The 26,423-nt window shown below is 43.8% G+C and overlaps 1 pseudogene; it reads left to right on the top strand.

Moving 5' to 3' along the window:
- The window catches only part of LOC126995359 (ankyrin repeat domain-containing protein 50-like), a 183,498-nt pseudogene extending 160,841 nt beyond the window's left edge, over positions 1 to 22,657 (top strand).
- The last annotated feature ends 3,766 nt before the right edge of the window (positions 22,658 to 26,423 follow it).

The raw sequence follows: 26,423 nt of genomic DNA, 5'->3' as shown, positions 1-26,423 counted from the left end.
CCCCGGGGATCTTGCGGAGGATGATGTCCCTGCAGGAGGCGGGCAGGGCATTGCACGTGATGTGCAGAGCCACTGCACTGATGGCGTAGTACGGCTCCTCCACAGTTTACTCCACGGGGTCGCGGCGTCCTCATATCTTGTGTCTCCTCCGTCACTTCCACTCGATCCACTGCCTTCTGTGTCTTCTTGTATCGTCCTCTGGATCCTTGCAGTTGTGGGGAAGGGTACAGAGACGATGAATAACTGTAGGTCCTTTACTTGGAGAGTAAACAGAGGCAGGACAGCGATAATCCTTTACAGAGGGGAAGTGCCCAGCTGACTGCGTGCCTAAGGCGAGTTAGGCGACGCGGGAACTGAGCTGAGTTGCCATGTAGGCACTAACTAAACGTACATTTCTTGTTTCCTAATACGTAAAACTGTGGACTTCACTATCCTACAGTTATCATTCATTTTACGTAAAGATTTCAACCTAAAGTTACGCAAATTTGCCATTTTTTACACAACGTTTTCAAAGTGCACGCATGGTGCTATTTTATATAAGTTACCTTGAATCCTCGACCAAATCACTCTAGAGACACTCCTGCCTGCTTGTATGCACTAAAACTTGAAGATTTCGTCCTGTTTCCACTTAAATTCAGAGTAAGAACGCAGAGTGTGTTTGAGTTGTCGCAGTGAAAGTCGCCATAACAATCGGCCCCTTACGCGAAGCCAGCGCGCCAAGACTGAAGAGATTTCCCGTCAACTAGTTGTGAAGTCTATGATATATATATATACACACACGCATACATACATACATACATACATATATACAGAGGTGGGCAAGTGCGGTACTTAGTGCGATAGTGCGGTAGTACCGCATCACAAAAAAAGTACCGCACTACCGCAAACTTTCTGAAAATACCGCACTACCGCGGACCGCACTAAAACATCCTGCAGAGTTTTTACGGTACTTAGAAAACTATCGAAGACATTTGCAGCGCGGCATGCTCACAGAAATGTCTTTTATTTTATTTATTTATTTATTTATTTATTTATTTATTTTTTTTTTACAGTGGATCGGACTCAATCAGTCAATTGGTATCAGTCATCAGAATCAGTGATTCAGTCATTTTGACTTTTCAGTTATTGTTCAAAATTAAATACTAAATGAATAACTCGGAGTAAAGTTGTTCGTCACTTAACCCAAAGCGGCGTGCCATGACTGCCTCTGACGATGTTATGATGGCTGTCAATGGCAATGCACAACAGTACAAGCAAGAACTAACATGATCGCCGCTCAATCTCATGTCCCGTACAAATTTTTCTTTGAAGGATAACATAGACCATAGTACATACTATATCTGTTTTTTAACTTCATTGTAACTTTTCTATTTCATCATTCTCTCTCTCTCTCTCTCTCTCTCTCTCTCTCTCTCTCTCTCTCTCTCTCTCTCTCTCTCTCTCTCTCTCTCTCTCTCTCTCTCTCTCTCTCTCTCTCTCTCTCTCTCTCTCTCTCTCTCTCTCTCTCTCTCTCTCTCGTGACACCGATTTTTAAGAAAGGAGACAAAAAAGTACCAGGTAATTACAGGCCCATTAGTCTAACTTCGGTTGTAGGTAAGCTACTTGAGGGCATAATTAGAGACAAAATTGTGAGTTACCTTGAAAGCCACTCATTAATTGGGGACTCACAACATGGCTTCCGAAACAAAAGATCCTGCCTATCAAATCTATTAACCTTTTATAACGACCTCTTCACTGTTTATGACGTAACCAAATCACTGGAAGTCTATCTTGATTTCAAGCGTTTGATAATGTCCGGCATCATAAATTACTTTACAAATTAAAGCAATTAGGTATTGACGGTGAGGTAAACAAATGGATCGCGAATTGGTTGAGCAACAGACAACAAAGAGTAGTGATTGACGGATTTAACTCAGAGTGGGCGCCGGTCACTAGTGGCGTCCCTCAGGGCTCGGTTCTTGGCCCAGTGCTCTTCATTATTTACATCAACGACGTGGATGTTGGACTCAATAACCGCATTAGTAAATTTGCAGGCGACACAAAGATTGGTAACTCGGTTCTCACTGGCGAAGACAGGCAAAGCCTCCAAGAGGATTTGCACAAAATTTCAACTTAGTGGGATAGATGGGAGATGCCTTTAACGTAGACAAGTGCCAGGTCCTTCAAGTTGGAGCGAGGAATAAGAAGTTTGATTACGAAATTTGCGGCGTTAAACTCAAAAGCGTTCAATGCGTCAAGGACTTGGGGGTCAAAATCGCGTCAAACCTCAAATTCTCACAGCAATGCATCGATGCAGCAAATAAAGCGAACAGAATGTTGGGCTTCATTAAAAGAAACTTTTTATTTAAGAATAAAGATGTAATACTCCCACTCTACAACAGTTTAGTCAGACCCCACTTGGAATATGCGGTACAGTTTTGGTCTCCCCACCATGCAAAGGATATTGCTAAATTAGAAGGTGTTCAGTGTCGGGCAACGAAAATTATCCCTTCCTTGTGCAACAAATCCCTCTGAAGAAAGGCTTTCTACCCTTAACATGTTCTCTCTTGAGAAACGCCGCCTCGAGGAAAACTGATTGAATGTTTTAAAATACTTAATGGTTTCACGAATGTAGACAGATCAACATTGTTTATGATCGATGACACTTTGCATACGAGGAACAATGGCGTAAAACTCAGATGTAGACAAGTAAATTCAGACTGCACCAAATTTTTCTTCACCAACGTTGTAGTGCGAGAATGGAATAAGGTCCCATCATCAGTGGTCCAGTGTAACACGATTGACTCCTTCAAAAATAAGCTCGACCGTCACTTCCTTCAACTTAATATCAACTAGAGTAGAAATGCAATGTTTTGGAGTCTTCTGATTAATGTAAAATCACTTAGGTTTAAGGACAGACCACCAAGTCTGGACCATGGGGTCTGTGTGGTCTGATTTTCTATGTAAATCTATGTAAATCTCTCTCTCTCTCTCTCTCTCTCTCTCTCTCTCTCTCTCTCTCTCTCTCTCTCTCTCTCTCTCTCTCTCTCTCTCTCTCTCTCTCTCTCTCTCTCTCTCTCTCTCTCTCTCTCTCTCTCTCTCTCTCTCTCTCTCTCTCTCTCTCTCTCTCTCTCTTCAATGTAACCAAGATAAATATTGTTTGATTATAATAATAATAATGATGATAATAATAATAATAATAATAATAATAATAATAATAATAATAATAATAATAATTTCTTCTTCTTTTTCTTCTTCTTCCTCTTCTTCTTCTTCTTCTTATTATTATTATTATTATTATTATTATTATTATTATTATTATTATTATCATTATTATCATTATCTTCTCGTTGAAATTTCCACGTGGTTTCTTCGCTGAGGCCTGAGACGCCAAGGCTTATGGCTTTCCCACGGGAGTCACTATTACCAGTTGCAGTTGATGTGTTTTGTCTTAATATGTTGGACAGTTTGAATAATGTTTCACTCTTCCCGTCATGACTTTCCTATATTATAATGTTTCGTTTTCGCTCAAACGCTGGAGAATTCCTCCCCTTCCTCCCCTCCTCCCTTTCCCCTTCATTCCCCCATATCCCTGGCTAGTGCTACTGCAGCTCGCACCACTCTTCCTTCCTTCCTTCCTTCCCACCCACCACTTCCTCATCTCTCACATGACGCTGATCTCCTCCTCCCCCTTCCCTGTCCCCTCCCTCCTCCCTCGAAAAGTTGCATTTCCTTCCCTCCCCCTCCTTTCCTCCCTCTCTCCCTCCCCCAGTCCTCCTTTATTTTTTTTCTATCTCACAAATTATTAGTCAATGGATAGCCAGGATAGGCACTAAGTATTTTTTTATATTGACTAGTGACTACCGCTACCGCAGTACCGCACACTGCGTACCGCACTGGGAAAGAAAAAAATTGGGACCACACTACCGCAGCCGCACTACTTCGGAAAAAGTACCGCACTGCCGCAACTGGACCACTGATTTTTCAGTACCGGGCCCACCTCTGCATATATACATACATATTTGGTATCAAAAGAAAGCAAATTATATGTATTATTCATAAATGAGAAGAAATACGGTTGAATACTAAATAATATAAGAAATAACATGTATAATATGGTGCTTGATATAAGTGGATTTATATAGTGAAATAATTATATAAAAATGGTAACTTTTTATAAAGACATCTTAAAATGCTTTTTGTACAAGATAGTCAACATGTTGAAGTGTTCATATATGAATTTTTTTGCAGACATATTAATTTTTGTGGCGCCAGGAAGGTTTTTAAATGCGGCGTGAAATGAAGTCAGATTCGGCAAATTTTCGTCGCGACTTCTGGTCAAGCTCCAGCAAAAACTACTGAAGCTAGGAAGGCGTGCTTGGTGGCAAATGAAAGCTCTATTAATACAGATTAATAATCAGAAAAAAATTGGAAAGCACTAAATAAATTAAAAAAGTTATAAGCAAAACACTAGGACGTGTCCAAATCGCGGCAAAAGGGCCGAAAATAGGCTATTTTATGACGGCTCGACGACAGACTTGGAATCGAGTCCGCCGCCTCTTTCTCTTATCTCAGCGTCCGCCTCTGCATGTGTCAGGTTTTAGAGCTTTGTCTCGAAACTGGCTGGTGGGGGTTAAACATGTATTATCACACCCAACACACCACACACCTCACTGCATAACTGCATGATAGGGGCGGGGAGAGAAGACTATCAGGCATTCCCAAAGTATTGCCTTTCCACAACTCTTCCACATCCACTCTGCATGAAGGAACAAGCCAAAGGAGTAAGGGAAAGGGTCTCACGGCCATACCATTAGGCAGCCTCTAATGCTGGGTTCACACATTCACGATTTGTGGTCCACGATGGCCTCCCGGAGAGCAGGTGGTTAAACCGTGACCTCTGACCACAATCTGACCGTCGGATTACCCCTGTGGCGATTGTACAACGGTGTACAAAGGTAGCGTTGGAGCGAGCGATGTTCCCGGACCATTCGCGACCCTACCCGGAGCCTTCCCGACCCACTTCTGGCGGCCACGGAAAATGACAGTGTATCACCACGGTTACAGCGGTAACCCAGCGACCACGATGAAGTTACGGAGTTGCCTAGGTGCCTTCCCGGTATTTCACGGACATTGGCGCCTAACTGTTGTAGCATCTTGGTATTTCTGCCGATGTATAAAAAGGGGGCGTTCCCTGGAACTGGCACCAGTCCACATGTGTCCCTCGTGAACGCAACAACATGGAAGAGAGCGACCTAGCCAAGCTGAGGATATTGATGCTGCACAAGCACAACATGGAGTGTCTCGCCATGGAGAAAATATACTTGAACTGATACAGCTGACAAAAAAGAAGTCGAAAAAGAAGAGGATTTGGGTGAAGCTCTACCTGATGAGACTTTCTATCTTGGGTCATTATGTCACACTCATGAAATTCATTAGTTATCATATGATGATGGTATATAATAATATAATTCATCCATGTAATAATATAAATTCATTCCAACATTCCCTCTTCAGGCTAGCGAGCGATAGCGCGCTGAATTTTCTATAGAATAATTAATACCAGCAAAGCCGGAAACATTTCCTTGCCAAACATCAGACACCAAACACATGAAACATTTCGTACACATGAGGCACTCCAAACACTTGCGTTTGGGTAGCGGTACCTTCATCCTGCAGGGGGGACTGGGGCTGCTCCGTAGCCATCTCGGCTGCTGCAGGGGCTAATAACTCGAGCTCGTCGCGCAACCGTGCGGGCGTCAGAGCGCTGGGTCATGGTGATGTGTGCGCTGGGAGGTCACTGGCCCAGCCCGGCATTCCGACAGCTTTATGAGGTTGGTAAGCCTCCGCAGCACTCCTTATCATACCGTGGCTGGCGGCGAAATGTCACGGTTATTTCCGATAGCTTTCCGGCGTTCCCGGCGGACTCCAGGTGCTAGCCGGACCCTTCCCGATGCCATCCCGGAAAGTCACGACATATGACAGTTGTCGGGGTGAGCCACGATCATTTTGCTCGCACTAAAATGATCGTGAGACACTGCCGACGTCAAAGGTTTTCCACAGCGGGGTTACGATGCCGCGCCGGAAATCCACGGTATGTCAAGGATAGTCACGGATACAGTGCCAATTTGCGTGTCGGGAGGGCACCGTGACCACAAACCGTGAATGTGTGAACCCAGCATAAACTTTCCTCCTCCTCTTCCCTTAAACAGTGTCCCCTTTCTGCCGGATACTATAAGGTGATCTCGGTCCCTTCCTCCGCTAGAGCTTCTTCCGAGTTGGGTTGGTAGCCTCTGTAAACATCTCTACACGGAAATATTGATAATTGAAGCATTTTACATATATTAGTGTAATCATACATATTTTTCAATGTATATTCACGAAGAAAATTGTTGATTGGAAGGCAAATATAGGTATAATTGGGAACATAGCGTGAGTGATAGGGTTGGCATCCCTGCGCGGCCGGTGTTTCCACAAGGCCTACGAGAGGGAAGGCCTTGGGGATGGGGAGTGACGTCAGCACCCCTTGGTTTCCACCTCTCTCCACACACACGGCCAGGGAGTCCACGTGTGCCCGGCGTTATCACTTCTCTGCCCCTTGCTACCATCCCGTCAAGCAAGGGGCCGTTAGAAAAGTGCTCGAGCCCCATCAGAGCTATAGGAAAAGACTACCTAGCTCCTTGAGTTGACCAAGGAGGTGTGTTGACACAGCAACTCGGCAAGGGTTAAAAATCATGATACAACCCTAAAGTCTTAAACAAAACTTTAAATCATTTATTTAGAAAAAACTTTTGCAGATTCATATTACATCAAATACGTTTTATTATAATTCCTGAATCATTTATTACTATATTAATGAGAGAAATGCAGAATTGATGCATAAAATATGCGAAGGGGCTCACGAGGATGTACCTATCTCGACCCCTTGTCAGATTGCAACAATTTCGCCCGTCAACACCTTTCCTTCGCTTACAGAGAGGGCCCCTCGAAGATTATGGTATGAGAAAATGGCCGAAGAGCTTCTATTGTCGAGGAAGCTGCCTTATGGCACGGCCGTCAAACCTGCCCCCCTGTATCCCCCTCCCATTCCTTCTCTACATGCTGGGCCAAGCCAGCGGAGGAAAGTGAGCGATACAGTGGGGCTCAGGCGTGCCCCCCTTGATCGCCACTCCCCTTGCACCCCTTCACAACGTGACGGGGCAAGCCATGAGAGAGAAGGAACGGGGCTCAGATTTGCCACACTTTATCGCTCTTCTCACATGCACCCACTCAGCGTCTCCAGGCAGTTCACGGCAGCGAGAGGGCGATGTTACACGTTTTTGCAAAGGATCGAAGTGGTGATGACTGCCGGGTGCGGCACACTTCAGTGAGTTCAGGCTAACGTGTGCATCTGAGAAACACTCAGGAATATTGCTTAATTAAGAAGTATTTATTTGTGTCATGTAGCACGATTAAACTTTCGAAATGCCTGTGCGAGGAAGAAAACGCATGACTGCACGAGTTTGTGTTTGGTACTGCGTCAAAGGTTAAAGAGGAGGCTGCGAGCGAGAGCCAAGTTAGCCATGAATGTATGTATGTACTCCCGGACGCAGGCGTCGTACATAACAAAAGGTCATAAAAACCGAACCCTCACTCAGAGTGTAAGGAGAGGCTTACTAAGGAGAGTTTTCCTCTATGCATTGCTGATAATTGATGAATGATTAGATTCATGGATCATGATAAGAACAGTTCTACCGTTAATTCAGATTAAAGCTTTATACCCATCTTATTGATTGAATGAAACTTTTCCGAGCAGTGATGCAGTAAAAGATAAAAAAATCGCAAACTGAAGATTGCTTTATTTTTTTTTGTGTGGAAAAAAAAAAAGAAAAAAAAAGAAAAGAAAAAAAAGATTTCCATCGCTAGTATAGGTGGCATAGGTGTTGATGAAAAAGCTACCGTACGATGGAAGCATGACGAGATGTCTAGTCACATTGCTGGGTAACCGGCCTATGGAGTCAAGGTGCTGGCTCGAACAGGCAAATACATGTAGGTTCAAAGAACTACCCTCTGTGTGTGTGTGTGTGTGTGTGTGTGTGTGTGTGTGTTTGAGGAGGTGGTGGCCAAGTGTTAAACTGGGGATGTGGTGATCCCGAGAACCCAGGTTCGAGTCCCACCCGTAGATGCTGACAATGGACTGTATTGGCTATCCGGCAGTGGATCGGAGACAAGTACTGTTTTGACTTAACTCGGTTCCTCTTTTCTATTTCGGGAAAAATTAATACTGGCTGTCGTTTGGAGCCAAATGTCCTAACGTGGTACCTGCTGGTAGAAAAAAAAATGTATTTACCCTTTGCTGGTCAGGTTTTAAGGTTTGCGTCTGTGGGTGGTGTGTGTGACCACTGAGGGGCGAATGTGCCGCTGGCCGCAGTCTCCTGAGCGGCCCAAACAGGCAAAACACAGCTTGGGAGGTTTCGTATTTTTTTCGCCCAGGGCTTTATTTTGCTCTCCAGCAGCTTAAGAATAACTTAACTTGCTGTTAAATAATTGTTAGTGTTCATCATCAAGCTCTTGTATGAGATGAATGACTCCACAAAAAAGTTCCAAGGCCTGATATATGTAATATATGATAAACGAGTACTTATACACGTGCCTACTTGTAATATATAATAACTAAAATGATGCATTCAGTGCTTGATATACAGACTATTTCCTACATTATTTTCTTTTCTTTCTTCTCAAAGATTTATACAGCTGGAAATCAGTAATGTCGATGTAGTAAAATTCTAGTTTAACGCCACACTCGGGCAAACCATTTGTAGGTCAGCAGCAGGGAATGGGGTATTATTTTACTTTATTCCCCGTCGGCATGGCCACTTCTCACACTTCTCATCGGTTAAATGTCATTATTCTATGCATTTTGAACCCCATATAAGTGTCAGAAATTGCTAGAAACACCGCACCATAGCGATTTTAAAAAGTTTTTTTTTTATGGGTGCCTCGGGGCGCGATGCAGGAGACATTAATGTGCTGACATTTCACGGGTATCTGACTCATATTTTGTTTGTTTTAGTTCTCTCTCTCTCTCTCTCTCTCTCTCTCTCTCTCTCTCTCTCTCTCTCTCTCTCTCTCTCTCTCTCTCTCTCTCTCTCTCTCTCTCTCTCTCTCTCTCGCTCTCTCTCTCTCTCTCTCTCTCTCTCTCTCTCTCTCTCTCTCTCTCTCTCTCTCTCTCTCTCTCTCTCTCTCTCTCTCTCTCTCTCTCTCTCTCTCTCTCTCTCTCTCTCTCTCTCTCTCTCTCTCTCTCTCTCTCTCTCTCTCTCTCTCTCTCTCTCTCTCTCTCTCTCTCTCTCTCTCTCTCTCTCTCTCTCTCTCTCTCTCTCTCTCTCTCTCTCTCTCTCTCTCTCTCTCTCTCTCTCTCTCTCTCTCTCTCTCTCTCTCTCTCTCTCTCTCTCTCTCTCTCTCTCTCTCTCTCTCTCTCTCTCTCTCTCTCTCTCTCTCTCTCTCTCTCTCTCTCTCTCTCTCTCTCTCTCTCTCTCTCTCTCTCTCTCTCTCTCTCTCTCTCTCTCTCTCTCTCTCTCTCTCTCTCTCTCTCTCTCTCTCTCTCTCTCTCTCTCTCTCTCTCTCTCTCTCTCTCTCTCTCTCTCTCTCTCTCTCTCTCTCTCTCTCTCTCTCTCACAAAGCCACTCATTAATTGGGGATTCACAACATGGCTTCAAAAGATCCTGCCTGTCAAACCTACTGACCTTATATAACAATCTCTTCTCAATTTATGATGTAACCAAATCAGTGGACGTAGTCTATCTTGATTCCCAGAAAGCGTTTGATAAAGTCCCACATCATAAATTACTTTATAAATTGAAGCAAATAGGCATTGACGGTCAAGTAAACCAATGGATCGTGAATTGATTGAGCAACAGACAACTAAGAGTTGTGATTGATGGATTTAACTCAGAGTGGGCGCCCGGTCACTAGTGTAGATCCTAAGGGCTCTGTTCTTGGCCCAGTGCTCTTCATTATTTACATCAACGACGTGGATGTTGGACTCAATAATCGCATTAGTAAATTTGCAGACGACACAAAGATTGGTAACTCGGTTCTCACTGACAAAGACAGGCAAAGCCTCCAAGAGGATTTGCACAAAATTTCAGCTTGGTCAGATAAATGGGAGATGCCCTTTAACGTAGACAGTCCTTCAAGTTGGAACAAAAAATAAGAAGTTCGATCACGAAATACGCGGCGTTAAGGACCTGGGGATTAAAATCGCATCAAACCTCAAATTCTCACATCAATGCATCGATGCAGCAAATAAAGCAAACAGGATGTTGGGCTTCATTAAGAGAAACTTTTTATTCAAGAATAAAGATGTAATACTTCTGCTCTACAATAGTTTAGTCAGACCCCACTTGGAATATGCGGTACAGTTTTGGTCTCCCCACCATGCAAAGGACATTGCTAAACTAGAAGGCGTTCAGCGTCGAGGAACAAAAATGATCCCTTCCTTGCGAAACAAATCCTACGAAGAAAGACTTTCCACCCTTAACATGTTCTCTCTTGAGAAACTTCGCCTCCGAGGAAAACTGATCGAATGTTTTAAAATGCTTAATGGTTTCACGAATGTAGACAGAACAAAATTGTTTATGATCAATGACACTTTGCAAACGAGGAAGAATGGCACAAAACTCAAATGTAGACAAGTAAATTCAGACTGCACCAAATTTTTCTTCACCAACGTTGTAGTGCGAGAATGGAATAAGCTCCCACCATCAGTGGTCCAGTGTAACACGATTGACTCCTTTAAAAACAAGCTCGACCGTCACTTCCTTGAACTTAATATTAACTAGAGTAGAAAAGCAATGTTTTGGAGTCATCTGATTAATGTAAAATCACTTAGGTTTAAGGACAGACCACCTAGTCTGGACCATGGGGTCTGTGTGGTCTGATTTTCTATGTAAATATATGTAAATTCTCTCTCTCTCTCTCTCTCTCTCTCTCTCTCTCTCTCTCTCTCTCTCTCTCTCTCTCTCTCTCTCTCTCTCTCTCTCTCTCTCTCTCTCTCTCTCTCTCTCTCTCTCTCTCTCTCTCTCTCTCTATCTATCTCTCTCTATCTCTCTCTCTCTCTCTCTCTCTCTCTCTCTCTCTCTCTCTCTCTCTCTCTCTCTCTCTCTATATATATATATATATATATATATATATATATATATATATATATATATATATATATAAATATATATATATATAAACTTTCTCCTCTGAAAGTCAAGTTATTTTTTGGTATTAACAAAGAAAAAAATGTTTCTGTTTTTAACTCAAATATGCACTTTTTCAGTTATGTAACCTAACCTTACTAAGTACTGACTCATATGTTGCTGGCACAAGTTGAGAACATAATGAGAAAGTGGGCAGTAATAAAAGGAAGAACTGAAATCATTAATAGATTTACTTAAGAACTTAAATGATGAAGAACTGCAAAACCTTGAGGAGGAAGTGGAAGAAATCTATACGATGGGCCCCTACAGAAGGAAAAACAAGGCCAGTTAAATTGAGATTAAGATCACAGAAGGCAACAGAGGAAACTTTGTACAAAACAACTAAGTTAAGGGAAATAGAAGAATGTAAGGAAATATATATAAAGAAAAACAAAAATGAAGAAGAAAGGAAGAAATGGAATGAACTTCTAGCAGAGGCAGAGGAAAAGAATAATGTAAGATCTGAAAAGGAAAAAGAGGTATTTTTTTGGAAAATTCTGGGAGATCGAGTAAAGAAATGGTACATGAAGGAAAAGCGGAAAGAGAACAGAACCTAGACAAGATTGAAACTAGTAAGGGATTAAGTGCGATGTATATTGATGTAGACGGGATAGTATCTAGTAAACTAGAATTACAAGACTACTTGCATGAAAAAGAGCCCGAGATTGTATGTGTAACGAAAACTAAACTAAATGAGGTCATCCAAATAGTGTTTGATAATAACTACAATGTATGGAGGAAGGACAGAAAGGATAAAGGTGGTGGAGGAGTGATGATAATGACGAGGAAGGAGTTATCAGTGAAAACAGTAGTATATGGAGAAGGAAAGGCAGAAATAGTGAATGTAAATCTGGAGAACAAAAACAGAGAAATGATGACAATAATAGCAACCTATGTACCACCAAGAACTAACTCATGGAGTAAAGAAGAATATGAGACCATGATTGAAGATACCATTCAGAGTTTGAGTAGACTACTCAAAGCAAACAAGAGTCTTGTTAGTTGGTGATTTTAACTGTAAGGAGGTAAATTGGGAGATATTTGAAGGTGGAGGTAGCGTAACGGCATGGGGGGAAAGATTTTTAAGATTGACGATGGAAAACTTGATGACGCAATGGGTGAAGGAAAACACGAGATTCAGAAGTGACGACGAACCGGCGCGACTGGACCTGGTGTTAACAAAGGGAATGCACTTGATGAATGAATTAAGGTATGGGTGCCCCCTGGGAAAGAGTGATCATGTGATAATTGAGTTGGAAACAGAGGAGGAAGGAAGTGAGGGGGATGAATCATATAAGAGAAACAGGTTAAACTATAGGAAGGCAGACATGGAAAATCTCAGGAAATACTATGGAGAGCTAGACTGGGAAGAATTAAAGAGAACAAGGGAGGTGCAAGAAAAGTTTGATACAGATAACTCTCGATTTACGCGAGTTTGGTTTACGCGTTTTTGAAATAACGCGGGGTCCAAAATCCAAAAAAAAAAAAAAAAAAAATTATTTGCACGTTTTTTCCACTTATACGCGATATTTTATGGAGTGGCCACCAGATGTCTCACGCAACTGGACTCACATAGCGCCGCGGCCACACAGCAGAGCTCAGTTCTTCCCGCGCGCCACTTGAACAACAATACAGTACCCACGCTGCCACGCTACTCAACAATAGGGGTGGGCAGTTACCGGTACTAACGGTACTAGCTATATGGTACAGTACCGGTACCAGACTGCTCGGTACCGGTACCAATACTAGCTAGCCACTCATGGTGTCCCTCATTTCTTCCTCACACGAGTGAGGCTGAGACTGAGTGCCTGAGTGGATATCTCGGTGATATGGATATTCTCTCTCTCTCTCTCTCTCTCTCTCTCTCTCTCTCTCTCTCTCTCTCTCTCTCTCTCTCTCTCTCTCTCTCTCTCTCCACTGAATGAAGTGAATAAGCATATTATTCCCACCATCACTCGTAGGTTATGACAGAGAACTAGGCAAGACACAATTCACACGTTTCTGGTGACACGCGCCATGCAGCTGTTTGTTGTATGGGTGTGGTTGTGTGGTTTGTAAACAATGCAAATGGCGGCCTGGCTGGTATTGCGCGAAATATCTCCTCGTACAAGACTCATGATGTACAGTTTCTGATATCATATTTACCCCATTATTCTCACTAATATTAATAATTAATAATGAACACATGGATATTTTTTTCCAATATGATTTTTTATGTAGCTTGTACTGCTCCTTAGTCATACAATCAAGCCACCTGTGACATCAAGATCAAGATCATACAAATGGCGCCCGACGGAAAAACGGAATAACAGCAAGGCATGGGGAATCCTCCATCGATTTCAATTTTGTATAGTAGTTATTAGATCGCCCTGTATTCTATGGTAACATTATAAGACAGCTACGGACTATGAAGGATTATATACAATGATAAAGGAAAGTTTGCCGTTGTTATTGGATAAGACAAAAAACAGACCCTTAAAAACACCCCAAAGAAGAAAAAAAATCATTAAAAATTTGTACATTCGGCGTACAAGGCGCAGGGCTAAACTTTCAGGCATATTTTTGAGAAAAAGGTGTGCGCTATACGCTGAAAAATACGGTATTTATTTTTCGACAGAAACCTACCTCTTGTTTGATTTACATTGTTTTTGATTTACGCTGGTTTAAACCGCCAACCCTGCTGTACATAATTAAAATCTTACATATAGTTAAAACCACAATACTGATGAAACTAACAAATATATACATCATCCCCCGCCGTTCGCGGGTATTTCGTTCCCGGACTTCGGCGCGATGCGCGAAACCGCGAACGGCGGGACTATAACCCTATGGGAAAATATGCATTTGGGGAAGTCACCTCTGACACGTCATATAAAACATGTTTTTTTCGTTCTTTTTAATGACTGAAATGAGACAAGACCTTGTTAGACAACAATATGTAATCAACACTCACCCTGGGGTCAAAATTTAGTAGCACAGAAGACCCAAAAGTAGCCCAATTTGCGATAAGTAGCCCAATCTGGCAACACTGCAGTGTGGCGGCGCGTGAATTTTTTTTTTTTAGGATAATGTTGCTGAGAAAATCTCGACCAATAGCAGTCGTCCCTGAGTGAGCTGCTGGCCAATAGGAAAGCATGACGTCACAGTCTAACCGTGACGTCACTCAGGAGCAACCTAACGTCCATTGCCCCGCCTCCCTCCTCTCTCCCTTCCCCCCTCCTCTCTGCCTCCCTCCCTCCCTCCTCTCTGCCTTCCTCCCTCCTCTCTCCCTTCCCTCCCTCCTCTCTGCCTTCCTCCTCCTCTCTGCCTCCTCCTCCCTCCCTCTCTCTGCCTCCCTCCCTCCCTCTCCTCTGCCTTCCTCCTCTCCTCTCCCTTCCCCTCCTCTCTGCCTACCTCCCTCCTCTCTGCCTTCCTCCCTCCTCTCCCTTCCCCCCCTCTCTGCCTCCTCCCTCCCTCCCTCCTCTCTGCCTTCCTCCTCCTCTCTCCCTTCCCCCTCCTCTCTGACTCCCTCCCTCCTCCTCTCTGCCTTCCCTCCTCTCTCCCTCCCTCCTCTCTGCCTCCCTCCCTCCTCTCTACCTTCCTCCCTCCTCTCTCCCTTCCCCCCTCTTCCCTGCCTCCCTCCCTCCCTCCTCTCTGCCTTCCTCCCTCCTCTCTCCCTTCCCCCCTCCTCTCTGCCTCCCTCCCTCCCTCCTTTCTGCCTTCCTCCTCCTCTCTCCCTTCCCCCTCTCCTCTGCCTCCCTCCTCCCTCCTCTCTGCCTCCTCCCTCCTCCTCCTCTGCCTTCCTCCCTCCTCTCTCCCTTCCCCTCCTCTGCCTCCTCCCTCCCTCCTCTGCCTTCCTCCCTCCTCTCTCCCTTCCCCTCCTCTGCCTCCCTCCCTCCTCTCTGCCTTCCCTATTTAGCGTCAATGCATCTGCGTATACATGAAACTGGGGCCACGTATAAGCAGGGGTCACAATTAGTTGACCGCGAATAAGCGAAACCGCGATGGGTGAGACCGCGAACGGCAGGGGTGTACACAAAAAGATAAAAAAGGTTTTATTAGTTGGTTTAAACCACTGTTTTTTTATTGGTTTAAACCATTTGGTTTAAACTGCCAACCCTGCTAATAGCATTGTACAGGATACAAGAGGGATTGGAGAAATTGGACAGGAAGACCTAGTGATGCGTGACAGAAGTGTAACAAGAGGCAATGGTAAGAAATTGAAGAAAGGCGACTGTAGGAGAGACATCAAGAAATACAGTTTTCCATACAGAAGCATAACAACATGGAGCGGACTTGGCGAGGAGACTGTGTGTGGAAAACGATTCATGAATTTAAAGGCAAACTGGATAATAAAGCGTTATGGAGCGGGACATACGAGCCTAATGCGGCTCTTTCCTGTATTTCACAACTAGGTAAATACCATAGCTGGGCAAGATAACAGAAAACCTTATTCCCGATAACCGATAACTGATAATGGAAAACCTAATCGATGATAACCGATATTCGTTAACTGGAGACACAAATATAGGCGATAAACGATACCCGATATTAATCCACAATTCCGATACTGGCTAGCGATAAGTCCAGTAGGCGAAAACGATACTATATTGATATTTCAAATAAAAAACATAGATGAATTCAAATTTTCATTATCTGTATTTTAGAAAACTTACAAAACCTGAAAACCACACGCTGACACTTACCTATAGACGGTAATACTAGAAACGCCTGAACCGGTGTTGTGTTATTTGGCGTCCCCACCATCAGAAGCTGGCACTTTTCTTTACAAACACTGGTCTCTCGTGAACTGTGCATGCTCAGACCAGCAAGCGTAGACCTGTACAGTCTCACACAGCTTTTTAACCGTAATTAAGAGTTGCTGGAAGGCTGAATAAGACATACAGTACCACTACCACCACCCCCGCTGTTTCTGGAACGACATTCTGTATGAGTTGTATTTATATGTACAGAGTGTTGTTCTAGAAACAGCGAGGATGGTGGTACTGTCTGTCTGATTCAGCCTTCCAGCAACTAAAGCTTTGTGAACTGTACAAACTGGTCTGAACATGATTCTGAAGAACAATGTTTCCAACTTTTGACAATGGGACATCAAATAACACAACACCGGGTGCCTTCAATACCATGGCATGCTCACAAACGAATATGGAATATCAAATTTGAGGCAGTGAATAATAATTTTAATTTTAAATGATTATTCTCTTTGATATAATGATTTTTGAGTCTAACATAAAAAATAAGCTAGTGTTTTAATGTTGATGATCTAAGTATGAAATCTTTTCACCGAAGATATTTCATACCCCAAAGGTTTTTCACACAACACCGGGCGCCCAGGCCACACATGCGTAGTAATGAGAAGACTTTTTTTTTTTTTCAGAGGCGGAAAAAAGTAGCGATTATCGCTAGTTTGGTTACAAAAGTAACGAAGGTACCGATATATATTTAAATAAGTAGCGGATGGCCGATAACCCAATTTTGTTATCAGCGATAAAGTATTGCGATAACTTATCGCGAGAACGCCCAGCTATGGTAAATACACACACACACACACACACACACATGGTGGATGGAGTGACCAGCTATGTGAGTTTGTTTGCAGATGATGCAAAGCTATTGAGACGAGTGAATGATGTGAAGGACTGTGAGGCTTTGCAGAGGGACCTGGATAAAATATGGGAGTGGAGTGGTACATGGCAGATGGAGTTCAACCCTGGGAAATGTAAAAGAAATAGAGTTTGGTAGGAGTGGAAGAAGATGTGAATATAATTATAAGATGGGAAGTGAGATAATATGCAGAGAAGTGGAGGAAAAAGATTTGGGAGTGACTGTCTCAGAGAACACGTCACCGGACAAACACATGAACAGGATAACGGGACAAATTATGAATTTGCTGAGGAACATAAGGACGGCATTTGTGTATTTGGATGAGGAGATGATGAAGAAAATAATAATTACAATGATAAGGCCAAGGTTGGAGTATGCAGCAGTGGTCTGGTCTCCTCACAAAAAGAACATAAAAAAGCTGGAAAGAGTGCAGAGAGTGGCATTTAAGATGGTACCGGAACTTTGTTATGTTATGGAAATGGTGAAAAGTAAAAAAAGACCGAAGAAAACATACAGGATGGGAAAAGAAAACTTAAAGGTGGTACATGAAGAAAAAGATTTGGGAGTAACGATGCAAGACACTATCCCCAGAAAAGCATATAAACAAGTTATTTTTAGAAACCTACAGGATGATGCAAAATATAAGGGTATCATTCCATTATACAGATAAGGAAATGGTGAAGAAAATAATAACACTGATAAGACCAAAACTTGAATATGCTGCAGTTGTATGGTCACCTCACAAAAAGAAGGATATCAGAAAGTTGGAAAGAATACAGAGAATTGCAACTAAAATGGTCCCAGAACTCTCGAATATGATGTATGAAGACAGATTGAAGGAGATGAACTTGACGACACTGGAACAAAGAAGGGTGAGAGGAGATATGATCACGCTGTATAAGTTGGTAAATAAGTTTGATATGGTGGATAGAGTTGATCTCTTCTCTACTGCGAGAATGCAGGGGCTGCGAGGACATGGAAAGAAACTTAATAAAGGAACCTGTTTGAGTGACTTGAAAAAGTATAGTTTTCCACATAGAAGTGTTAACACATGGAACAGCTTGCGGGAAGAGGTGGTGGAGGCGAGCAGTGTCCAACAAATGAAGGAAAGGCTGGATGAATGTAGATATGGAGACGGGACTATTAAAGTTTAGGTAGGGCCCGGTAGACTACAAATAGGTAAATAGGTAAATACACACGCACACACACATGCACACACATTATATACTTTGAGTCTGAAACAGGCTAAATAAACTTGACTATAATGCTTTTGAAAATCTTTTAAGGGAGGCGCCACCTAGTATTAGTGGAGGGTACATTCATTTTATTTCAATTGTTTTAAGGTATTTTTTTCTTTGAAGACTTAGGTAAATGCGATAAGATCTACATGTATCAGTATAATAGCTTTTCGTTCTGTCTACGAAAAAAATTACAAACAAAATTTATTACTTGTAATAAAAGCAGAGCTAAAAACGTTAATGGGGGCCAGCATGTTCACTCAATACGTACGATATTGGGTAGTTTTACTCATGGCACCACTAGTTAAAAATTGTCCGTTGAAATTTTTAATATGTCTCTGTTCCTGCGCAAAAAAAATTACCAAAATCACCATTTGATGTGTCCCATAATTCTACCACTTTTTTACCTTCAATAAATCATATCAGCAGTGTTTTTTTGTTTATAAAAAAAACCTGACGGACAATTTTTTTACCATCCACTCGTTTTTCAGCAGATGTTTGAATTTTTTATTATCTTCACAACTAATGGAGTTTTTATTCTCCAAAGTACAAAAAATGCACTTTCGAGATATCAGCTATTTTGTGTGTAAATGCAGTTAGCGTACAAAGTTATGATTTTTAGAGGATCTTACAGAGGTAAAATACAACTTAGATATCTATGCAGTTATATTTATGAATGACAGTGAATGATATAAAAAATAATAATCATAATTGGCACCTGTGTGTGTGTGTGTGTGTGTGTGTGTGTGTGTGTGCGCACTAGAAATCTCCTGGGCTGTAGTGTTCTGTGGATACCTCCTGTTACTTCTTCATCACTTTCTTTTCTTTTGGACTTTTCTTTTCCTAGGTGTCTAAACCTGCCAAAGTACAAGCACAAATGTACCTCTGAGGAGCGCTTGCGACACACTAAGTGACTAATTGACTGATTCACTCAACCACACTCTCCGAGGCTTGCTGGCTGCCACTAGAATTTTGCCATATGAATGATGACATGCTTTTTTAAAAAAAAAAGTGGAAAAATCGGATAAAAGAAGGCAAAATGTAACATATATGAGTATTCTACAGAAAATGGAGGTTTCTGCAGGGAGGGGACCACGAAATTAGTAATACAGGTAACTCTCGATTTACGCAAGTATTGTGTCCTTGAAGAGGTCCCGTAAATCAAAAACAATGTAAATCAAACAAGAGTAGGTTTCTATCGAAAAATAAATATTCACTTCATTCAGTGGAGAGAGAGAGAGAGAGAGAGTATCCATATCACCGAGATATCCACTCAGGCACTCACTCTCAGCCTCGCTCGTGTGAGGAAGAAATGAGGGACACCATGAGCGACTGGATAGTATTGGTACCAGTACCGAGCAGTCTGGTACCGGTACCGCACCGTATAGCTGGTACCGTTAGTAACGGTACTGGTACCGGTACCTGCCCACCCCTATTGTTGAGTAGCGTGGCAGCGTGAGTACTGTATTGTTGTTCAAGTGGCGCGCGGGAAGAACTGAGCTCAGCTGTGTGGCCGCGGCGCCATGTTGAGTCCAGTTGCGTGAGACATCTGGTGGCAACTCCATAAAATATCGCGTATAAGTGAAAAAAACATGTAAATTAAACATTTATTTGGATTTTGGACCACGCGTTATTTAAAAAACGTGTAAACCAAACTTGCGTAAATCGAGAGTTACCTGTACAAATCAAATTATTTGAAAGGGAAAGAATTATCATCGTACAGCTGCCAGATTTTCACAGGGAACGTGTGACGTGTTCAGCTATTTTTTGGAGTAACTTAAAATTTAGCTGAAATAGTGAAAAATACCCATTTTTGTCGGCGCCTCCCCTTAATCTGACTGCATATATATATATATATATATATATATATATATATATATATATATATATATATATATATATATATATATATATATATATATATATATATATATATATATATATATATATATATATATATATATATATATATATATATATATATATATATATATATATATATATATATATATATATATAAATAACGACTTCTTTACTATTGGTCTGCTGGTGTACATTAACTCAATCACAACCTAAATTGTAAAAAAAAGGGGATAAATGATCTGACTTTTTTTTTAAATAACTGCAGGACAATGTGGCTCAGCTTACTATACACCCAAACTTGTCGTTTGAAGATGATCTGCAATTAATCAAATCCACGAAAGTTATCACCGTGAATGTTGAGGGACAACTGTATTTTATACAATATTATCACACTTCCTGTGCTGCCATTCAGTAGTAATAAGTATCTACATCTTATTTAGCAATTAGATGCATAGTATTCAATGTTTTATTTGAAACAAGGTGGTCCAAAAGTAGTCCTAATGAGGGTTCATACATTATAATATCACTTATGATTTCATAATATCACCCCTGACCCATATTAGGAGAAATAACAGTATACATGTTTGTTTGCATAAATCTACATATTAGCAGATCTTCAAGTCACAGTATGAAGATAATAGTGGTACACAGTTTGAGAATCACTGACATATTGACAAGGATTTTTTCTTTTTTTATCAGGTGATGATGGGCTTCTGGTGGGGACGGGGACGAGGCAGTGACCGAGGGCCGAGATGAGCTGCCTTCAGGACGTACCTTGAGTCCTCACCACCGCCCACGCCCGCCCTGCGTCCGCCCCTGTCATGGCTGCTGACAGCAGCTTGCCGGGGCGGCGCTTCCTGTGTCGCGAGTGGGCGTGGGCAAAGCTGTGGGCATGTCTGGAACAGAGGCCGGCCGCCAAGACATGCGGGGCTTTGTTGGTAGGCGGCCCAGGCACTGGTAAAACCGCGCTCTGCACAGAGTTGGTGTCACCTTCAGCATCTCATGGCCGCCATGCCTCAGCCCTCCATGCACGTCTTCTGGCACACCATATGTGCCACGCCCACCTGGCTGCCTCTCTCAGCGTTGGCTGCTTCATCCAATCCCTGGTGGCTCAACTAGAGACATCTCCACTTCTGCCTAACTACAGCAGTAAAACTGAGTCACCTGAGGTATGTGCTGCCCTTGAGCCCCGTGCCCTCCATGCCAACCCTGATGAAGCCTTCCGCCGCTCTGTCATCTTTCCTCTGCTGGAGCTGGATCAGCCTGACCGCACATTGTTGTTAGTAGTGGACAGCATTGATGAGACTGATCTACAGGCACCAGTGGCAGCCACACCGCGTGATGGTGGCTCGATGGATACAGGTAACAAAGGTCCATCACGCACCATCGCCGAACTGCTGGCCACCCACCACCATCTTTTGCCGCAGTGGTTGCTTCTGGTTGTCACTGCACGCCGAACGTCACGCACCATCATCCGTCAGTTTGCCGGCTTTCGAAAAGTTGCCCTGGATGACCTGCGGCGAGGCCACGTGGTGCGGGATGTGCAACAGTATATTTTGTGCCGCCTGGACCGCGAGCCCGCCCTCCGACACCACCTGTCGCGGGAAACAGCAGAGATGCTCAATCAGTTGCATATCAAAAGCAACGGCTGCTTTTTGTACTTGGAGCGTGTATTAGATGGTGTGGCAGATGGCTGGGTAACATTGCGCGAGATCCGGCACATTCCCGGCACTCTCAATGGTCTATATCTGTGGCTGTGCCAGCGATTGTACCCACGGCGGCACTTCCAACGTGTGGCGCCATTGTTAGCTGTCATTCTTGCTGCTCGTGCACCCCTCACACCAAAAGAGCTGCGGGAAGCTGTTGAGACGCGCTTCCCAACTCTCACTGATGAGGACTGGAGCAAGCGATGGTCGCTTCTGATGCGGTGCTGGCCCTGAGCATGACCAGCAGGTGCTCCTCTTTCATCATAGCTTTGCTGAATGGCTGCTGGATGTGAAGCACTGCACCCAGAAGTACCTGGTAGATGTGGCTGATGGGCATGCAATGTTAGCTATGAGCCTTTCTCTCCAGTCCTCATCTCTCAGCCTGATGCAGGTCCATCAGTTAGCTCTCCACCTCTCTCGTATTCGCCTGGAACCACCTTTAGAGCAGCACCACCTCCCACTATGGATGGTTTCATGTGGGGTGCCTCTGAGTCTCTGCCAAGATCTTCCACCACCAAGAGATCCACGTGCCCTGAAGATCCTGCAAGAAGCTGGTGCTGCCCTTCCTGACGATCAGCCACAGGAGGAGGAGGATGATGATGATGATGAAGATGATGACGAAGATGAAGATGAAGTAGAAGAGGGTGGAGAGGAAGAAGGACCTCCAACAGAAATTCGCTATGAAGAATTAGAACAGGAGGATGAAGAGATCCAGGAGAGCACACATGAATCAGATAAACTCAAAAAAGAAGATTGCAAGGAAGAGCACGCTAAGGAAGATGGTATGAACTGTAAAACTGATGACATACTCGATGCAGTTGATAACATTAGACTGGAGGAAGTGTGTAGTGCTGAAAATGATAAAAATGAGCAAGAAGAGAAAGTTGATGTGGAATCAGAGGTGACTAATGAAAAAGTTTGTAAAGAGGAGAGTGAAAAGGATGATGAGTATGTGACAATGGTACCTCTGCCAGGAGAGTTTGTAAATGGTGGCTCAATAGGTGGGCGAGCATTGATGGTGGCATAGGCACAGGAAGCTGACAAAGTACTGATGGCCGCAAAAGTACTGGAGGTCGACAGAGTACTGGGGGCAGGCAGAGCACTGGAGGCCGGCAGAGCACTGGAGGCCGGCACAGTAGTACAGGGGGACGGCACAGTAGTGAGCACAGTAGTAGCAGTAGTCGACGGCGAGAACGTCGAAGACGGCGTCACCGTGAGGACCCTCTCTACCCATACTTACGAGGTGGTCCTGTTGACCAGGTGGACAGTTCTGGCCGCTCCCTGCTTCACAGTGCTGCTCATCAAGGAGATGCTTCTCTTGTGCGTCTCCTTCTAGAGCGAGGAGCCTTCCATGGCCTTCAGGATCGAGCTGGCCAGACACCCCTTAACTTAGCTGCACGACATGGACACGCCGAGGTAGTAGCCACTCTTTTAGCAGCGGGTGCTGACCCTGATCATGCTGATGCTGATGGCTGGACAGCGCTCAGATCAGCAGCTTGGGGTGGACACAGTGGAGTGGTCAACGCCTTGTTGGTGGGTGGCACACAAGTTGACCTCGCGGATGCAGATGGTCGAACAGCACTGCGGGCTGCCGCCTGGGGTGGCCATGAAGATGTGGTGGCTTCACTCTTGCACCATGGTGCGGACGTCAATCGGGCAGATAGCGAGGGCCGCACGCCCCTCATTGCGGCGGCCTACATGGGTCATTCAGAAATTGTGGAAGCTCTACTGGAGGTAGGAGCTGATGTTAACCATGAGGATGTGGATGGCAGGACAGCGCTGAGTGTGGCAGCTCTTTGTGTGCCAGCCAGCGAGGGCCACACCAGTGTGGTAACCACCCTACTGGAGCTTGGTGCTAAGGTTGACCACCAAGACCACGATGGCCTCACACCTCTTCTCGTAGCAGCCTTTGAGGGACACACGTTTGTATTTACCAAAACTGAGTCTAAGGCTTCTTGATTTTTGGAATAGCACTCTATCACTTACCTAGGAAGCACCTCCACCACCACAACATCCACATTGCCCACCTGCCACTCACATGTAGCCATAACATCGACCTTACACATGGCTTATGTTACCCACTACATTACTCCCCTCCCACATATACACAATACCCACACATTGAATGCACATCACCCTACATTATCTACTCACTACTCACATATCAGACATAACTCATCATCTACACACTAACCACACACCACCCACACAACCCACTCATGCATGCATGCATACACACACATACATGCACATTGCACACACACACTCACACATTTTATTATTCTCATTTACAGAGAGGTCTGTGAACTATTGCTTGAGTATGAAGGTGATGTGGACCATGTGGACCGTTCAGGGCGTACCCCTTTGTTGGCTGCAGCTTCTATGGGCCACGCAGCTGTGGTAGAGAGGCTTTTGTTTTGGGGATGTTATGTGGACCACATCGATGCTGAGGGTCGCACTGTGCTGAGCGTGGCAGCAGCTCAGGGCTCCCAGGTATAACATTTAATATTGGTTTTCTGTCTCTTCCCTGTATGACATCTATGTGGCTGTACTCTCATTTTCTAAGCCAAACAATATGTCTAACAGCACTTCACTGCAGCTATTGTGGTCTACAGTCACTAACATAACCTAGAAGTACTTACAGTAAATATGCTCCTTTCAACAAGTTCAGTTCAGATTTCTAGTATGTGAAAATGTGTGTTTATCAAGAAAGGCTACCTCAAATTTAGATCTTTATAAGCAATTTTTGTGATTTTTTAGCATCATAAAATAATTTTGCTGTCCAATATTTTACAAATTCAGTCTTTTAAACATACCCAACAGGTATTTCCCTGTACAGGCTTTTAATCACTAGAAATCTAGTTTGCATAATATTAATTGTGTTTCATTATTTTCAGGAAACAGTGAGGTTACTTCTTGATAGAGGCTTGGATGAAACTCACAGAGACAATGCTGGCTGGACACCATTGCATTATGCTGCATTTGAAGGTCATTGTGGTGTATGTGAAGCTCTCCTAGAGGCTGGCGCAAGGGTCAATGAAGTGGACAATGATGGGAAACATGCGCTGGTCCTGGCAGCACAAGAAGGCCACACTGCTGTGGTGGCTGCCTTGTTGGATGCCGGGGCTAACATTGATCATACCAGCCATGATGGAAGGTCTGCACTTCGTGTGGCTGCTTTAGAAGGACATAAAGATGTGGTGCACCTCCTCTTGTGTCGAGGAGCTGATCTTCATTATAAAGATGCCGATGGTCGCTCAACACTATATCTCCTTGCTCTTGAAAATAGACTGGACATGGCAAAGTTCTTAATGGAGAATAATGCAAACGTTGAAAGTACAGATTTGGAGGGACGCACACCACTGCATGTTACAGCATGGCAAGGTCACACCTGCATGGTGGCTCTACTTTTAGATGGTGGTGCCCATGTAGATGCTGTAGACAAAGAACGTCGAACGCCTCTTCAGAGTGCTGCTTGGCAAGGGCATGCAGAAGTGGTTAGATTGTTACTGGGCGGGGTGCTACAGTTGACCACACTTGCTCTCAAGGGGCAACAGCATTAAGTATAGCTGCACAAGAGGGTCATGAGGATAGTGTTGCAGCTCTTCTACAGTATGGTGCCAACCCAGCACACTCAGATAGATGTGGCAGGACTGCCATTAAGGTAGCCTTGAAGGGTGGTCACATACATCTTGCTCGCATGTTGGAGGAGAGCATGGTTCTACAACAGCAGCAAGGAGGTGTTTCTCGCATGGCAGCTTCATCAGTGGGTTCAGGTTCTACCACAGAAACAAAGCCTTGCTCAGCCATGCTGTGTCCAGGGTTGGCAGCTTCACCGGCAGAGAGTCCAGAGTCCACTTTTGAGAAGCGTAGGTCTGTTGCTTCATTAGGGCAGCATTCTTCTTCCAAATCCTCTGGGAATCTTACCACATCCACTCGTTCCTCTGGTGGCCCCAGGGCACCCACACCCCGGGAAGCTCACAGCCACTTGCTCCAGCACCAGCAGCAGCCATTGCCACCACCTGCACCATCTGCACCACCTGTTTCAGCAATGTCTCCAATTTTAAGTTTTACCCAGCAACTTCAGCAGTGTGGTCGTGGTAGAGGAAGGCGCCACCCTCCACCACCACCCCAGCCAGCTCTTACTCCTCTAGATGAGCCAGCATCACCAATTTATGCATCTCCACCACTTTCACCTCTGAGTGATGGTCCTGGTGGAGGGAGGAATTTACATTCTCTTGCTATCTTAGAAGATGACTATACAGTTCCTCTGCAGCACCCAGCAGTACGTGCACCGAGACCTTCTGCCCCACCGGCCAGCATTACTGCTGAGGTAATTTTTTTTTATATGTATCATAATATAAAGATAGGCTGTCACCATTGCCCATTAAAGGGCAGCTTAAGGCATTCCTGTGATGTATGGGATTAGGTTGGGTCTAAGAATTGTCCTTTTTTTGTGTCATTCCAAAGGAAAGACCTCAAATGTCAGCATGATCCCATGTTTGTCCAATAATCGAAGTATCAAAACAAGCCTGTGTCTGAGTGAGTGAGTGACTATGGAGTGTGTAGAGAGTGCATAAAGAACAAGACAATGGAATTTGTTATGTGATAATGATATTGAAATGACTATGATAGTCAAGTGACTATGATAGTGAATGACAGTGTGGCCCGTCTCACTGAGGAATCTTTCCACTCCTGCGTCTTTTAGAAGTGGCCTCTTATTTCTCAACTCTAATCCTACTTTCGTGATCACTAGTTTCCTGTGATAAATTGGATTCATTATGTGTTGTAAAGCTGTATCAATCATA

The sequence above is a fragment of the Eriocheir sinensis genome, chromosome 8 (assembly GCF_024679095.1).
Source record: "Eriocheir sinensis breed Jianghai 21 chromosome 8, ASM2467909v1, whole genome shotgun sequence".
In the NCBI taxonomy this organism is placed as follows: Eukaryota; Metazoa; Arthropoda; class Malacostraca; order Decapoda; family Varunidae; genus Eriocheir; species Eriocheir sinensis.
This window is presented reverse-complemented; position numbering and strand designations above follow the sequence as displayed.